The sequence below is a fragment of the Odocoileus virginianus genome, chromosome 9, assembly GCF_023699985.2.
Source record: "Odocoileus virginianus isolate 20LAN1187 ecotype Illinois chromosome 9, Ovbor_1.2, whole genome shotgun sequence".
Taxonomy (NCBI): Eukaryota; Metazoa; Chordata; class Mammalia; order Artiodactyla; family Cervidae; genus Odocoileus; species Odocoileus virginianus.
Window position 1 is genome coordinate 62,769,328 of NC_069682.1, and position 16,637 is coordinate 62,785,964.

Consider the following 16,637-nt stretch of genomic DNA (forward strand, 5'->3'; position numbering starts at 1 on the left):
ATGATTGAGAAGAGCCAAGAGAACTTCTTGGAGTGATGGAAATTTTTTATCTAGATTACAACGTGATCACACATGTGATACACGTGTGTCAAAGCTCACTGAAATGTCCACTTCAAATATGTGTGTTCTACTGCATATAAATTATACCTTAAGAAGGTTGTTTTAAAAACAACATAGGTGGAACTTCCCTGGTGGTCCAGTGGTTAAGACATTGCCATCCTTGGTGGCTCAGCTGGTAAAGAATCTGCCTGCAGTGTGGGAGACCCCGGTTCGATCCCCGGGTTGAGAGGATCCCCTGGAGAAGGGAAAGACTACCCAATCCAGTGTTCTGGCCTAGAGAATTCCACAGACTGTATAGTCCACGGGGTCGCAGAGTCAGACACAACTGAGCGACTTTCACTTTCCAGCGCAGAGGGTGGAGGTTAGATCCCTGGTCAGAGGTAAGATCCCACATGCCTCGCAGCCAAAAACTCAAACCATAAATCAGAAACAGTATTGTAACAAATTCAATAAAGACTTTAAAAATGGTCCACATCAAAAAAAATAATCTTTAAAAATAATAAAAACAACATGGGCAAGAAAAATCCAAGAGCCTGGGGTCTAGATTTGTGGGAGCCATTCATTATTTTCATTATTTTCATGACCTAACTTGAGATGGTCTTGCATGACGCAAGTGGAGAACAGTGGATTCCAGCAGGGCCAGAATGTGGGCTTAGCAACCTTGGCCAGTAGTAGAACCAGTTGGAAAGATGGATCACAGCCAAGTTGTGGGGGCCTTTGCTGCCAGGCTGGGTGTTTAGGTTTCAGTCTGTAGATAATGGGGAAAGAATGGAGAATGTTCAGCTAGAGAGAGGGGCATGGGGAGGCTGGCTCCACTGGCAGCCCTGGGCAGCAGCTATTGGAAGAGGAAGCGGCTGGAGTTTGTGCTATTACTTCTGCTCTCAGGCCAGAAAGAAACCTCAATAAGTTTCACAAGCAACCTTTGCCCCGCATCTCAAGTTGCTGAAACTTGGGCTGCCCCAAAGCCTTGAACTTTCTCAGCCCCTCCTAGCTGGCTCAGTTCCTCATCCGGCCCCTGGCTTTATAAGCACCTAAGATTCTGCTATCACCTTCACTAAGGGAGGCTCCTACAAAGAGACTCTGACCCATCCCTGCCCAGGAAGGAGCTGAGGACAGGATGATGGCCAGACCATACTACAAGGTAGTGGCTCTACTGTTGCTGGCAGAGTTCACCGGGTTTGGAGAAGGAACACCTAATCCTGGGTTCGTGGCCAGGATCACCAGAAAAGGCCTGGAATATGGTAAGAGGGAGGTGGTGATTCCTCTGGGGTTCCTTGTTGCCCACCAGAGTGGTGTGGTCATCGGGCTGAGGAATCACAGGCTAGGGTTCTGCCACCGCCTGGCTTAGAAACCTTAGATATCAGCCTTAGAAACCTTGGGGCTTCAATTTCCTCATCTTGAATGACAGAAGCCAAGGATAGCACTAGATCAGTATTTCTTCCAAGGGTGGTCCATGTACCACCCATGTTAGAATTGCTGGGACACATATTAAAATGCAGACTTCAGAGACCTAACCAAGACTGGTTGAAGTTGGATCTGGACATCTGCATTGTTCACATGACCCAGGCAATAGTCAAAGCCCTAAGATTTGACCAAACTGCAGTCAGTGATTCCTCAAAAGCCCCACAGTATCCCACTGTCGCTTCCATGACCTTGATCTGGATGAATAAATAACAATGATTGCCACTGACCTGGCACTTTGCATTCATGATCTGATTTAATTCTCAGACACAGGTTGGTATCATCATCATCATTGTTGTTGTTACCATTTTACAGATGGGGGAACTGAGGTTCAGGGAGTATAAGGAAATTGCTTGGGATTTCAATAGTATTCGGTAAATCCTGCATTTCATCCCAGTCAGCATGACTCCAAAAGCCTAGCCATTCAACTGTTTTACTTAGCTACCTCCCATTGAATGTGTTAACTCTATGTCCCCCCAGCCCGTCAGTATGGAGTAGCCACCCTGAAGAATGAGTTGTCCACCATCAAGTTGCCTGATTTGTCAGGAAGCTACGGAATCGGTTGGCTTGGAAGCGTGAACTATGTGTTTAGTGGGTGAGGTCTCTGTTCTCCCCAACGGGGGCAGCAGAGTGGGAAGAATGGGGACCTAGGGTCATGGGGAAGGGGAATAAACATTGGACCATCACTTGGACTAAAGGTAAAGGAATCATGGAAAGCTCTTGTGGAACTTCTGGAAAGTGCTATGGGTTTTTGAATCATCTGGATTAGAAACCATTCATCAGTTCCTATGTCAGTCCTCCAAAGATCAGCTCTGGATTTTTGCTCTACCAGGGAACCCTGGGGGCTTCCCTGGTGGCTCAGATGGTAAAGAATACGCCTGCAATGTTGTAGACCTGGGTTTGATCCCTGGGTCAGAAAGATCCCTTGGAGAAGGGACTGGCAACCCACTCCAGTATTCTTGCCTGGAGAATTCTGTGGAGAGAGGCTACAGTCCCTGGGATCACAAAGAGTCAGACACGACTGAGCGACTAACACACAGGGAACCCTGGTTACTCTCCAGATCAGGGACATGTTTGGGATGTACCATCCACCCCTCAGAGCCTGTTAGGAGTTGCAATCAAGGACTTTAAGTCTTTCTGGACCCTGTCCACATTTTATTTGCATACTACCCCTTGAAGATAGCATCCACACATATCCCCAGTAAGAAATGAAGCAGGAGCCTCCTGGTCTCTGGTTAACAACCCTGGTTCCCTTTCTCCCTCCCTGTGAGATACAACTGACCTTACACTCCCTCCGACTTTCTCGTATTCAGTCCTAGAGCCCTCACCCCTTACTCTTTTTTCATCCATTCTTTGGTTATATGAATTCTCCTTCCCCAGCTTCCTCAGTGTCCAGAATAGGTTCTTGGGGATCGTTTGTCCATCACTGACAGAAAAAGCTGCTTTTTAGAATCCTTCTCAAGTCCCTCAAGACAATTTCCCTGAGACAGTCAGCGAAAAGAAGCCACTTTAAATTTATGCATACATACAGAAAATATCCAGGACATGCCGCTTACAGGGCGATGCTCCTTACCACAGCCCTAGAGCACGCCCTTACGCTTGGTGTTCACACTGAGTTACTGTGGTCTGTTAGCATCCGGATCTACCACCAACTGTCAGCTCTCCAAGAGCAAGGACTGGGTTTTGAATCTCTATAGCCTCTGTGCCTGGAGACAGGTCTGACAGAGCAGGAGGATCTCAAGGAATTTTTGTTGAGTGGACAAATAAGTGTTGCTCTGACAAGAACCGCCAACTTAAATGACCACAGTGAGTAGTGAAGATGAGTGTGCCAGGGAGGGTGAATGCGTCCATCAGGCACTAGCTGGGAAAGCAGAACCCATGCCAGGAACTTCAGTGGAGGGAACTGCATATAAGAAATTTGCTACAAAGGTGTTAGAAGAGTTGAAAAGCCACTTTGGGAATGATGACACAACCTAAAATTAGCAGCAATGAAAAGCTACTAACATCCCTAAAAGCCAGAGAGAAAAAGACAAGAAATATCAACACAGTACAAGATCCAGGATCTCTAGGTAGGAGCTAAGATTGTGAAGGAAGGGGTGGTCTGCAGGAGCTGCCCCAATGTGGAAACATAACCACTACCAAGACACAAATTGAGGCAGAGAGAAGGAGAAAAAATATCCTGGCTTTCCCCCTTTTCCTAACCACTCATCTCTCCCCAATGCATCCCATTGGCTGGTCCTAATCAGACTTCAGTGGCAAAGAATTCTGGGGAATGTAGTTTGCCTGCATCAATCCCAGCTAATATATGTCAGAAGAAGGGATGAACAAGCAGCAGACCTGTGAACAACAAAAAAAAACCAACCAAACACACAAATGACCAGAGCAATGTTTACCTGGAAGGCACCTGCCCTATAAGGGGTCACTGCTGCTCACCTGCAGTTGATTGAGGCTGTAAGGGAAAGTCAACTATGTTTTTTTGTTTTATTATGTTCTTCAAGAGAAGCCAGACTTGTAGGTTTTTTCCTTCACATTTTAGGTGAAAAACTTCCCAATCTTAAAATTTGGCAACCAATTCAAAAGTTTTAAAACGCTATCGGAAAAGAAAAGGGTATCTACAGCATATCTCTCATATGTATGTCCCACAGGTCCCAGGATCTAAATCATGAGCCCTTATTTGTATTCCAAGTGGGTGAAGGTGGGAAAAGGGAAGCTGAAGGATACATAATGCAAATGATACATAATGCAAAGCCAGCTCACAGTGTTATGAAAGTGAGATCCAGATGCTTGCCATTTGAAAGGGGAAAGTTTGGTGGAAAGGAAAGTTTGTGCTATTTCAGAAGCCAGAAACCAAAGAAGAGGTTCCAAAGGCCAACTCCCCGCTGACAATCAGTGGGCAAATGTTTCAGGGGTGTATAGGTGGAGGGAACGGGCTGCATGCAGAAGCAGCACAGTCAGCTCTGCCAGTCATCCTGGAATTGGCCATTCAGTGGTCTGACCAGCATCATCTTGACTCTTTTAAGTACCATTAGTCTATAGTTACAGGGTTGGTTTGTTTCCATTTCTTGGAGGCTGATTCTTGGAATTATGTCATAGCTACCTTCTGGTCCTCACGTGGTTAACTTCTTCCACATAGTGGGGGTTTCACTATATACAAAACGGCTCAAAGGATAAGGCTCAGAATATTATCTAAAGCCCTTGAGGAGGAACTAAAGGTTCTTTCTTTAATGACTAAACTATTATTGTTTGGTCTGGTTTGACTGTTTTCCTTTGTTTCTGCGTTTTCTCACTTCTCCGATTAAATGTATTCTTTGACTAAAGTTTTTCTACAGAAAGGCAGGCAGACGGCACGCGGGCAGGGGCAGACCATCCACAGGGTCCTTGAGGTGGTGAGAATCCAATAAATAGAATAGACAAGGGCAGTTCATGAGGGTGGGTGTCAGAGGCGAGAGGAAGGTCTTTGGTCTTGGAAGATTGGGGAAGAAAGGCTTCCTGGAGGAGGTAAAACCTGAGCAGACCATGAAGGATGTGAATGAAATGATTTATTTGTCCTTTTTGGTTTAAGTCAGTAAATTTAAAAGAGTGTGAGAGGCTGAAAGGGGACTCTCAAGATTCATTTGGAGGACTGATGTGCCCCTGGTTTTTCTGAGTCTGATGATCTGTCTTCCTTCCCTAGAATGAGGATCCATCGCTTCTTACTCCGGAACTCCCAGCTGAGTCTACAGCCAAGACAGGGTATCGGAGCCTCCTTGTCCAATAACTACGTATCTGTCAGTGGGAACTGGAAGGTGGAAAAGGCTTTCGTGTGAGTAGTACTGGCATTAGACTGTCTCTCGACTTTGGGCAAGGGCATATCCTGTCTCGGGCTTCTCTGGTGGCTCAGTGGTAAAGAATCCACCTGCCAAGCAGGAGACACAGGTTTGATCCCTGGGTTGGGAAGATCCCCTGGAGAAAGAAATGGCAACCCTCTCCGGTATTCTTGCCCCAGGGACAGAGGAGCCTGGCAGGCTCCATGTGGTTGCAAAAGAGTCGGACACAACTTAGGGGCTGCATAACATGAAACAAAATGTCCTCCCCCAGTGGAATTCCCTTTCTGGGTTCTGAAATCTCTCCAGTCAATAAATGACCCAGATCTGACCATCCCTAAGCCTTAGTTTCATTATCTGTAAAATGGGGTCAATAATAACCCACCTCATAGATGCAATTGTGGCTTATATAGAATAGCAGTTTTAAGGCATTTAGCAGTGTGCCTGGCACACAGCAAACACTCAACACCAGCTGCGTGTACATGCTAATTTGCTTTAGTCGACTCTTTGCAATCCTCCGGACTGCAGCCCACCAGGTTCCTCTGTCCATGGGGATTCTCCAGGCAAGAATACTGGAGTGGGTTGCCTTTTCCTTCTCCAGAGAATCTTCCTGAGCTAGAGATGCAACCTGCGTCTCTTATGTCTCCTGCATTTGCAAGCGGGTTCTTTACCACTAGTGCCACCTGGGAAGTTTAAAAATTGAGACTCAGGACACACAACTAGCTGGTGGGGTCTGAGAGACAAACTTGGGTCTGCGTAAGTTTGGCTCATCTTCTGGGAGGTGACTGACTCTATACCCTTTGCTTCTCATTTCTCCCACCCAGCACCCTACATGGTACATTTGATCTGAGTGTGGACAGCATTTCCATCTTGGTTTCTCTGAACTTGGGCAAGGACCAGTCTGGGCGACCCACTGTCTCCGTGACCCACTGCCACAACTCCATCGGCCATGTCAGTGTTGAAATTTCTGGACACATAAGGTAAGTGACCCCCCAAACACACTTTCTGGAGATTGTCAGAGCTGCCTCAGCATCCAGCTCACCCAGGAGACTCCTCTGATGGGACATAAGAGCAAAACTGAGGATCCATCAAGATCAGAGGTCAATGAACTAAGTAAGGCCTAGGGGCCAAATCCACCTGCCAACCATTGTTTAAATTTATCTATTTTTAAATATTCATTTATATATTTGGCTGCACCAGGTCTTAGTTGTGCACATGGGATCATTTATCTTTGTTGCATGTGAGAGCTTTAGTTGCGGCAAGTAACTTCTTAGTTGCACTTCATGGGATCTAGTTTCCTGACCAGGGATTGAACCTGGGCCCCCTGCATTGGGAACATGGAGTCTTCGCCACTAGACCACTAGGGAAGTCACAGCCACGAGTAAGCAAATTTCACTGGGACACAGCCATGCCCATTCGTCCAGGACTGCTTTAGTCTGACAATAGCAGTGTTGAGTAGTTGGCAGAGACCATTTGGTGTGCAGTGCCAAAAATATTGATGATCTGGCCCTTTAAGAAACAGTTCACCAATGCCTGGGCAAGACTGTCTTTCAAGGCAAGCCCGCATTTCAAAGTGATTTCCCTAGAGGGTCCACTCAGTGAATAAGGAATGAACGGTGGTGGTCTGTGGGATGACAGCCTCTCACTGTATTTGGGTTGGCACTGCATCACTCAGATCCCAGCAGGACACAGAGGGCAACTCAAAAGGCTTAACTGACAAGAGCCAGCGGCAAACAAGAGGGGAATATTAACTGGAGTGTGGGCAGGATTAAGGAGTGTTCAGCAAGGGAGGCAAGGGGGTTACCAGAGCCTGAAAGAACTGAAATCTCAGAGGAGGGGACAGGGGACAGGACTATAGTGGTCCAACAGACAGGTGCCTGGGTATAAGTACCCCATCTCCTCTCTGCTTCCTGCCTGTGCCTCCCATTAGCCAAAACAACCAGCAGCCAGAGAGCAAGAGAGTTTGGGAGATGAATCTCTAGACATCAGCCCTCCAGGACACAGAGAAGAGCAGAATGGAGTTGGCAGGGGAGCTTCTTGCCTGGAAAACTCCATGGACAGAGGAGCCTAGTAGGCTACAGCCCATGAGGGCACAAAGAGTTAGACATGACTGAGCAACTAACACTTTCACTTTTCAAAACATATATAATTAGTCCTCTATAAATACATTTTTAGTTTGGGAGTGAGGGTTTCTTCCTGTCATTTGTTACTATAAATAAAGCTACAAGGATAACCTTGAAGAATAATACCATTTTATACCTGGTCAAATAAACTCTAGGATTTATTCTTAAATTGCTATGTGCATTTTGTAATTTTAATATTTACCAACAAATTGCCCTCCAAGGGACTTGTTAGTTTTCACATCCATTAGCAAGGTAAGAAAGTACAGTCGCCATCATGGGCAGATCATCAGAGATTAAACTTTTTGCCAACCTGAAAGGTAACAGTGTCTCAGTTTTAGTTAGTGTCTATCTTGTGAATAATGTGCATCCTTAAGAGTCACATATTTCATGTTTTCTAAACATATTATTCATATCCATTCTTATTCTTCTCCCCAAGAAATCTTTAAACTTTTGACATACAAATTCACCAGCCTCCTTTAAGTTGCAAGTTACAGAAATTCAACTCAGGTGTTTAAGCATTGAGAATGGACTTGACTGGCTCCCATATATCTAAAAAGTCTGTGCATGCTCAGTCACTAAGTCATGTCAGAGGATTTTGCAACCCCACAGACTGTAGCCTGCCGAGCTCCTCTGGCCATGGGATTTCCCAGGCAAGAATACTGGAGTGAGTTGCCATTTCCTCCTCCAGGGGATCTTCCCCACCCAGGGATTGAACGCATATCTCCTGCATTGGCAGGCAGGTTCTTTACCACTGAACCACCAGGGAAGCCCCAAAAGCCCATGGAGGAAGACAAAGCTGTGATTGGCTTTAGGTGTTTGATATTGCCAGGAATCACTCTGTCTCCTGGGTCTAGGTCTGCTCATTCTCACTCAGGGTCCTCTACTCTTAGAGTGGCAGAGATGGTCACAGGAGGCCAGGTTTCCTTGCCGGTTAGAGCCCACCATCTCAGCAAGCAGGAGCAGCCTTTTCCATAGGGCTCCAGGTAGAGCATTGGCCAATGAGAACTTTGACCAAGTTCTCATTGATCAATGTGGGGTCACAAGACCATTCCTTGGATCAATCATTTTGGACACTTACTGGCTGAGCCAGGGTCTAGGGCCTACCTCTAAACCTAGGGGTTAGGAGTAGGGTTAGTCCCACTGAACCACCGGGACTGGAAACAGGAAATGAGTGGATTTTAAGGAAGGGAAAGAATATTGAAGATGTTGATGTATATAGTTAATACCACACCCCTAACTAGCCTACTCCCACCTATATTTCTGATTTAGCAGCATATTATGGGTCACCATCCCTCAGATTAAATTCATCTGGCCAGGTCCCTTCTTGGAATAGCACACGGGAAAGCTCAGATCTATGGGTCACCCTTCTCTTGGGAAGTGAAAGTGAAAGTGTTAGTCACTCAGTCATATCCAACTCCTTAGGGCTCCATGGATTTGTAGCTGGCCAGGCTCCTCTGTCCATAGAATTCTCCAGGCAAGAATATTGGAGTGGATTGCCGGTGCCCCGCTCCAGTGGATCTTCCCAACCCAAGGATTCAACCCACATCTGTGTCTCCTGCCTTGGCAGGCGGTTTCTTTACCACTAGCGCCACCGCTAGCGCTCCCTTAGGAGTCTCAGCCAATCATAAAGTGGGTTCTGACCTGATTTCCTCTTCTCTCCAGCTGGATCCCGAACCTCTTCCATGAAAGAATTGAAAACGATGTCAAAACCATCTTGGAACAAAAGGTAAACAAAAGGATGAGCAGATTTGTAGTTAACACGCAGGTCATCGGCATGTACACGTTTGGTGTGTAGACGCAGTCTCGGCTCTTAAATAGTTGTCATTGGAATTTGCTTAGCAAGACCTTCTTCATTCATGATGTAAAGGAGAATGTCACGGCTTTCCCAGATTTGAATAACCACACGTGCTAAATTGGCATTTGGAACTGATAGAGTGATATCTTTGTTATAAATAATGTTCGATATGGAGAAGTGACTTTAAATCCTTTCCTTATACCATGTACAAAAATCAACTCCATGTGGTCTAAGGATTTAAATGCTAAAATAAATCTAAGAGTTTCAGGCAGAATACCTAGGATATCTTTCTCATCTCAAATAGTTTAGGAAAATATTTCTCAAATAATGTTCCCTCTCCTGACCCCATAAAATGCACCATATTGAAAACAGCAGTGAGGTCAGCCCTTGGTATCTCTCACTTCTCCAAAAAGCCTTGGTCTTAGAGGCAAAGAGGTACCTCTTCCATTTCCCCTCTGTGTATCTTTGGGCGAATGGAGGGGCCCCCTGGAGTCTCAGTTTCCTCACTGGTTAAATGGAGACAATGACCCCTATTTTGAATGGAGCTGTGAGGATTTGATTGGATAGAGGTACACTAGGTGTGTTCAGAGGGCTCACGATATTACTGTTACAGAGTCATTTCCCAACTGGGTTTCACCTCCTTGAACCTTCACTGTTGAGCTCATGAGCTCTGTGAGCAGATACTTTGGGTTTAAATCCCAGCTCTGCCACTCGCTGGCTGTGATGCCTTGGTTAACTGGCCTAACCTCTCTGGACCTTAGGATTCTTACCTATAAAATAGAAATAGGGCTTTCCTGGTGGCCCGGTGATTAAGAACCCCCACTTCCACTGCAGGGGTGGGGGCGCAGTTTCCTTCCCTCGTTGGTAAAGTTCTGCATGCCGTGAGGTGCAGCCAAAAAAGTAATAGAAATAATCATAGCACCTACCTTGGAGGGCTATTGTGAGGACCACACGACATCATAGCTACAGGCACTGACCAGTGCCTAGTACAGAGGAGGAGCTAGGGAAGGGGGGCAAGCTTAAAAGGGGGGAGGGCAAGCTTATTTTCATAGACACGTATGCTCCTGTAGCCCTGGGCAGCAGGTTGAGGCCAGAGGCAAGGGTGGTCTCTGCACTACCAATATAAGAAACACGGGCCAGAAAGATCCGGGGACCATGTGTCCAGTGGGAAGCGGGGCAGGGGTCAGAGAGGCTAAGCACAAGAACAGTTGCCAAGGATGCGGTCTCTGACCGGCCTCCACGGGGCTACGAGTGCAGAGCCCCAGGTGGCCCTGCAGAGAAAGGGGCGTGGGGTGGATGGAGTCAGGCCTGGACGGGCTGGCTGCCCAGGTAGCACTGCCTTTACCCTCAGCTTCAGGAGAAGCCAGGGCAGAAGTTTGCATCAAACAGTGGTTCCCAAAGTCGGGAAAGCTCCCCCGAAAGGAGAGTACTGAGGCTTCAAGCCTCAGTGCTAAATTATGCAGAATGATAAAATGAACAAGGGATTCCCTATGTGGCCCCTTTTCTCTTTCTTCTTGTGTCAAAGGGGAAGTCTCCATTTAGGGCTAATATGTGCTGAACACTTTGCTTTAACAAAGAGGGGGCATTATCTTATGGGCAGCTATATCTAGCCCACCTTGCAGAGTGGCTTTTCAACCCCTTGGACTCTTTTTCCCAGGTATATCCTGCTTATGCCACGGGATAACAGTTTTCCTTTGACAACAGTGATAGTTTTCTGTATGTTTTATTAAACGTCTGTAGCTTTTAGGGGCTTCCCTGGTGGTTCAGACAGTAAAGAATATGCCTGCAGTGCAGGAGACCGGGGTTTGATCCCTAGATCAGGAAGATCCCCTAGAAAAGGAAATGACAACCCACTCCAGTATTCTTGCCTGGAAGAATTCCATGGACAGAGGAGCCATGGCGTCACGAGTCGAACACGACTAAGTGATTATATAGTTTTTAAAAGGCCACTTGGTGTAAAAGAAATATTACTTACATTAACAGGTAGAAGGGAAAATTCATAGAAATGGTATAGATATGGCTAACGTTAGGAAATGACAATCTTCCAACTTCTGGGATCTCCCATTCTTGACACGGAGGAGGAAGCTGGTGGCTGGCTGAGGAATGGAATTCTCCTGGCTGTGCTTTGGGGCGCCCTCTGGTGGCCCTAGTGAGTACTGCCTGCAGACCGGCCACCGAGCTCCTTCAAGGATCCGCGAATCCCAGAAGGCAAGGAATCCCAGCAGGAAGACAGCAAAGGAGCTGGAGGATGGGGTGGTGGAGCCTCTGATATAAGAGCCGCCTCCTGCACCTAGAAGCTCTTCTGTTTTGTCCCTCTGATTTCTCTCTCTCTTTTTTCTTTCTTTTTTTTTTTTTTAATATTTTTTGATGTGGAGCACTTTTAAAATCTTTATTGAATTTGTTACAAGATTGCTTTTTGTTTTATACTTTGGCTTTTTGACCACCAGGCATGTGAGATCCTAGCTTCCCAACGACACCCCCTACATTGGAAGGCTAAGTCTTAACCACTGGACCGCCAGGGAAGTTCCCCCCACCAATGCCTGCTGTCTAATAAATGTATACTGCACTTCTGGGCACTTAGCAACCAAGACATTGAACTGAAGACCATGACAATAGCAGACCCCAGGGTAGTGCTGACTTGACCACCATCTGCTTTTAATGAGGGTTCCAGAAAAGTCTAGAAACTTAAGCTGGGCAAACACAAATGGGCAGTGACCAAGTGCTGTGGTTGATGGAGGTCTTGTCTCCGTTTTCACCATATTCTCCCTTCCCTCCACTCATCTACCTACAGGGTGGGCATATGACCCACAGTTCCTGAAGCGGCGGTGGGGAAGTGGGCAGGGACATGGCCTGGGAGGGAGATGGGGAAGGCCTCATGTGGCTGTCTCGTCCACTTCCGGCAGATCTGCAAAATGGTCAAGAAGTCAGCAACCTCCCACCTGGAGCCCTATCTCCGCACTCTGCCAGGTTTGGAGCCCTCTGTCTTCTCTGGGTGCCGTCAGGTGCCATGGCACCCAGTACCCCTGGGACCATCACCATCATCTCCCAAGAATCCTGGGAGAATTTTCCCCATCAAGTATCTCTCCATCCTACATGGTTGGACACCTGGGGGTCTGCTCTCTGGAGACGGGGGCATGAGGTGATCGAGGGTGGGGACTCAGTAACCTGCTGGGTGCACAGGTGGGCATAGGATTACAAATACATGGGAGAATCACGTGCTAACTCTGTACTGGTTGCTTGAACAAAACAGGGTTGCTCTGAGATTTCCATGCACCCCTGAGCCTTGCCCATCCGACCGCCATAGGGACCTTGTACAATCATATATCAGGTCAGGTCCTCCCCTCTTCTTAAAGCCATCAAAGACTCCCCTGACTCTCAGAATATCGACCCCGCAGTGGGTGATGCAGCACTGCATGGGCAGGCTTGACCGCCAGCTTCATCTTGCTCTGGGCAACTTGGCTGCCACATGGGTCCCTGTGATTCCACTAATACACCATGTCCCATGCTTCTACAAGATCTTTGCATGTGTCGCTCCCTCTGCCAGCAACATCCTTCCCCGAGCCGCCCCTTCTGCCAGCCTTGGCAACTGATCAACACCTATTCCTACTTCAGATCTCGGCCCAAGCAAAACCTCCTCTGACTCTATATCCCACACTTCACCCCCTTTATATGGCTAGCATCATCCTGTGAATTTATGATACCTAGCAGAGTTGTGATTTTATATCTATTTGCTCAAATACTTGTCTTTTTTTCCCTTCTGGATTGCCAGCTCCAGAAGAACACAGACTTTGACTCTCCTACTAACCTGCTTCATCAGCCTCTTGCATTCATTGTGCCTGGTATATAGCAAGGACTGAATAAATATTGAATGAATGAGTGTATGAAGCACCCTCTTTGTGACTGAAGTTACCTTGATCAGCACTAGCCCCATTTTCACTCTCCAAAGGCTATATGGGAAAAGGGCTCTGTAGATTTGCACAGTGCACAACTTGAACAACTGTGTTTGGCTCCCTTGTTCATAATGCTGTCTGTCTCCTGCTCATAGTCACCTTGATGGTTGACCAGATTGCCGGCATCGACTACAGTTTAGTAGGAGCTCCCCAGGTGACCTCCCAAGGCCTGGATATACCCTTCAAGGTAAGGGGCTGTAGAGAAAGGGCCTTGGAGCCGGGGGCTGGCAGAAATCCAATTCTCCCTCTCAGAGTTGGCTTCTACTCTCCTCCAGACCTTCTGCTTGTCACTTCATGTCCCTGACCAGTGCCCACAGTGGGAAGATGTGATACACAGCACACACTGCAGAACAAAACCTAAGATGAGGTCTCTGAACCAACATAGTAAATCCGTCTGGAACTCAGAAGACCTGAGTTCAAATCCCTAGCACTTGTGTACTGAAGAATCTTAGAAGAATTATTTAACTTTTCTGAGCCTCCATGGAATTCAAATAATAATAGCCTTATATCATAAAGTGACTACAGGAATTAAATGAGATGTGTCTAATGTGCATAGCCAAGTGCCTGGCATGTAGTATATGTATGGGTACCAGTATTATTACCTCCTGCCTTACTCCCTATAGTAGACTGAAGAACGGCTCCCTTAGATGTCTGTGTCCCAGTCCTCAGAAAATGAACATTTTACTGTATATTGCAAATGAGACTTTGAAATATAAGGTAAAATGTTTAATTAAATGAAGGATCTTGAGATGACAAGATTATCCTGGATTAATGGGCTAGCTGTTGTCATCATGTACTGTGCTCAGTCAATGAGGGGTTCGACTTCTTCGTGCCCCCAGGCTCGTCTGTCTGCGGGGACTCTCCAGGCAAGAACACTGGAGTGGGTTGCCATGCCCTCCTCCAGCGGATCTTCCCAACCCAGGAATCGAGTCTCCTGCATCACAGGCAGATTCTTTACCAGCTGAGCTAACGGGAAGCCGGTTGTAATCATAAGGGTCCTTATAAAAAGGAAAAGAAAGAAGTTGCTCAGTCGTGTCCGACTCTTTGCGACCCCATGGACTGTAGCCTACCAGGCTCCTCTGTCCATGGAATTTTCCAGGCAAGAGTACCGGAGTGGGTTACCATTTCCTTCTCCAGGGGATCTTCCCGACCCAGGGATCGAACCTGGGTCTCTTGCATTGCAGGCAGACGCTTTACCATCTGAGTCACCAGGGAAGCCCCTTATAAAAAGGGGGTAGGTGATAAAGGATAGGAGGCTATGTGACAACAGAAACAAGAGCTTGGAACTAAGGGTCAGAGTGATGCAAGGGAGGGGCCAGAAGCTAAGGAATGCAGGTGGCCTCTACAGGGTAGAAAAGGAAGCAGATTCAGCCCTGAAGCCTCAAGAAAGAAGGCAGACTTGCCAATATCTTGAGTTTTAACTTCTGACCTCCAGAAACGTGAAGGACTACAATCTCTGTGTTTTAAACCATTAAGATTATGGTCATTTGTTACAGTGGCAGGAGGAAAAGAAAACACCCTGTCTTCATTCTGGTCTTTCCCACAACTCCTGTTGAGCCAGGTCCTAGAGTGTCACCCCTCTCCAGTTTTATTTATTTAACTAACACCTAACACTTATAGGGCTTCCCTGGCGGCTCAGACGGTAAAGTGTCTGCCTGCAGTTCGGGAGACCTGGGTCCGAACCCAGGGTTGGGAAGATCCCCTGGAGAAGGAAATGGCAACCCACGGCAGTATTCTTGCCTAGAGAATTCCATGGGCAGAGGAGCCTGGTAGGCTACAGTCCATGGGGCAAAGAGTTGGACACAACTGAGCGACTTCACACTTTCTTTACATGCTTTTTACTATGAGTGTGCATGCTACATCACTTCAGTCGTGTCTGACTCATTGCAACACTATGGACTGTAGCCTGCCAGGTTCCTCTGTCCATGGATTTTCCAGGCAAGAATACTGGAGTGAGTTGCCATGCCCTTCTCCAGAGGCTCTTCCGACCCAGGGAGCAAACCTACATGTCTTATCTCCTGCTTCGGCAGGTGGATTCTTTACCACTAGCGCCATCTCGGGAAGCTCCTCTTACTATGTGCCAAGTGCTATTTTAAGTATTTGCACAAATGTTAATGCATGTAAATTTCATACCACCTCTATGAAGTAGAAACCATTAGCATCATCCCCACTTTTTTCATTAATTTTTTTTGGCGGTGTTGGTCTTCGTTTCGGCACATGGTATCTCTGCTGCAGTGTGCGGGGTCTAACCCTGCAGCACACAGGCTCTCAGGTCAGAGCATGAGGGCTCCAGAGTGCAGGCTCCGTAGTTATGGCGAATGGGCTTAGTTGCCCCATGGCATGTGGGGTGTTAGTTCCCCAACCAGGGATCGAACCCGCATCCCCTGCCTTGCAAGGCAAACTCCTAACCACTGGACCAGCAGGGAAGTCCCGCAACATCTCCATTTGTCAGGTGAGGGAGTTGAAGCACAAAGAAGTCGGAGACTTTCCCAAGATCCCAGAGCAAGTAAGTGGCAGGCCAGGATCCAAAACCAAACGGTTAAGCTCCAGAATCCATACTTTTCACTGGATGGTGCTCCTTTCCCTGCATCCTGAGCCTGGAAGAACATAAGACACAGCCCCCACCCAAAAAAACAGTCTACGATGGGAATTTAAGGTAGCTGTTAGGGTCTACGTACTGTGGGGCCAGATGAATCTTCCAAGACACCAGCCCTACAATCTAGAGAGGAATCGCCAGCCCAGTCACCACCCGGGCCTGACATCTTCTCTGGAAGGAACCCTGGAGACCGCTGTGTCCTTCTGTCTGCAGGGTGAATTTTTCGGCAGAAACCAGAACTCCTCAGTCCCCTTCGATGCTCCGCCCATTGGGCTGCCCCAGAAACACGACCACATGATCTACTTTGCTGTCTCCGAATATGCCTTCAACACAGCCAGCAGGGTTTACCACCAGGCTGGGCAGATGAAATTCACCATCCAAAATAAGCATGTGAGTAGGGGAGGGAGGAGGCTGGGGGTCCCCAGAGAGAGCATCAGACGGGACAGTAGATCCACTGTGAATGCTCTGGGGAGCCGGGAGAAGAACGTGGAATTTGGAGCCTGCCAAATAGGGCTTTGAATCCAGGCTGTGCCTCAGTTCCCCTCTTTGTGCATATGTGCCTATTTTACCCCAGGGGTTATATGAGAGACAGCCTGTAAGAACTTGGAGTCTGATGCATGTATGTATGTTAGCTATATTAGCAGTATTTTTTTTCCAATTTTTATTTTTGGCTGCACCATGAAGCATGCGGGATCTTAGTTCCCCGACCAGGAATCGAACCGGCACCCCCTGCATTTTGAGCTTGGAGTTTTAACCACTGGACCGCCAGTAAGGTCTCGATAGTATTTTCAAAAAATAACACAGGCTCTGGTGTGTTGTATCAGGTACTCCAATACGCAGATACCAAGA

The 16,637-nt window shown here is 47.2% G+C and overlaps 1 long non-coding RNA gene across 2 annotated transcripts; it reads right to left on the reverse strand.

Moving 5' to 3' along the window:
• Nucleotides 1-5,064: 5,064 nt before the first annotated feature.
• Nucleotides 5,065-10,198, reverse strand: LOC110147548 (uncharacterized). Of its 2 annotated transcripts, XR_002316894.2 has the most exons (4): nucleotides 10,013-10,198; nucleotides 9,089-9,160; nucleotides 7,650-7,757; nucleotides 5,065-5,299 (listed from the first exon to the last, which is right to left on the reverse strand). It is a non-coding gene; the product is annotated as an uncharacterized lncRNA (long non-coding RNA). The 2 variants fall into 2 exon arrangements; XR_002316895.2 differs by lacking the exon at nucleotides 7,650-7,757.
• Between the last annotated feature and the right edge of the window lie 6,439 nt (nucleotides 10,199-16,637).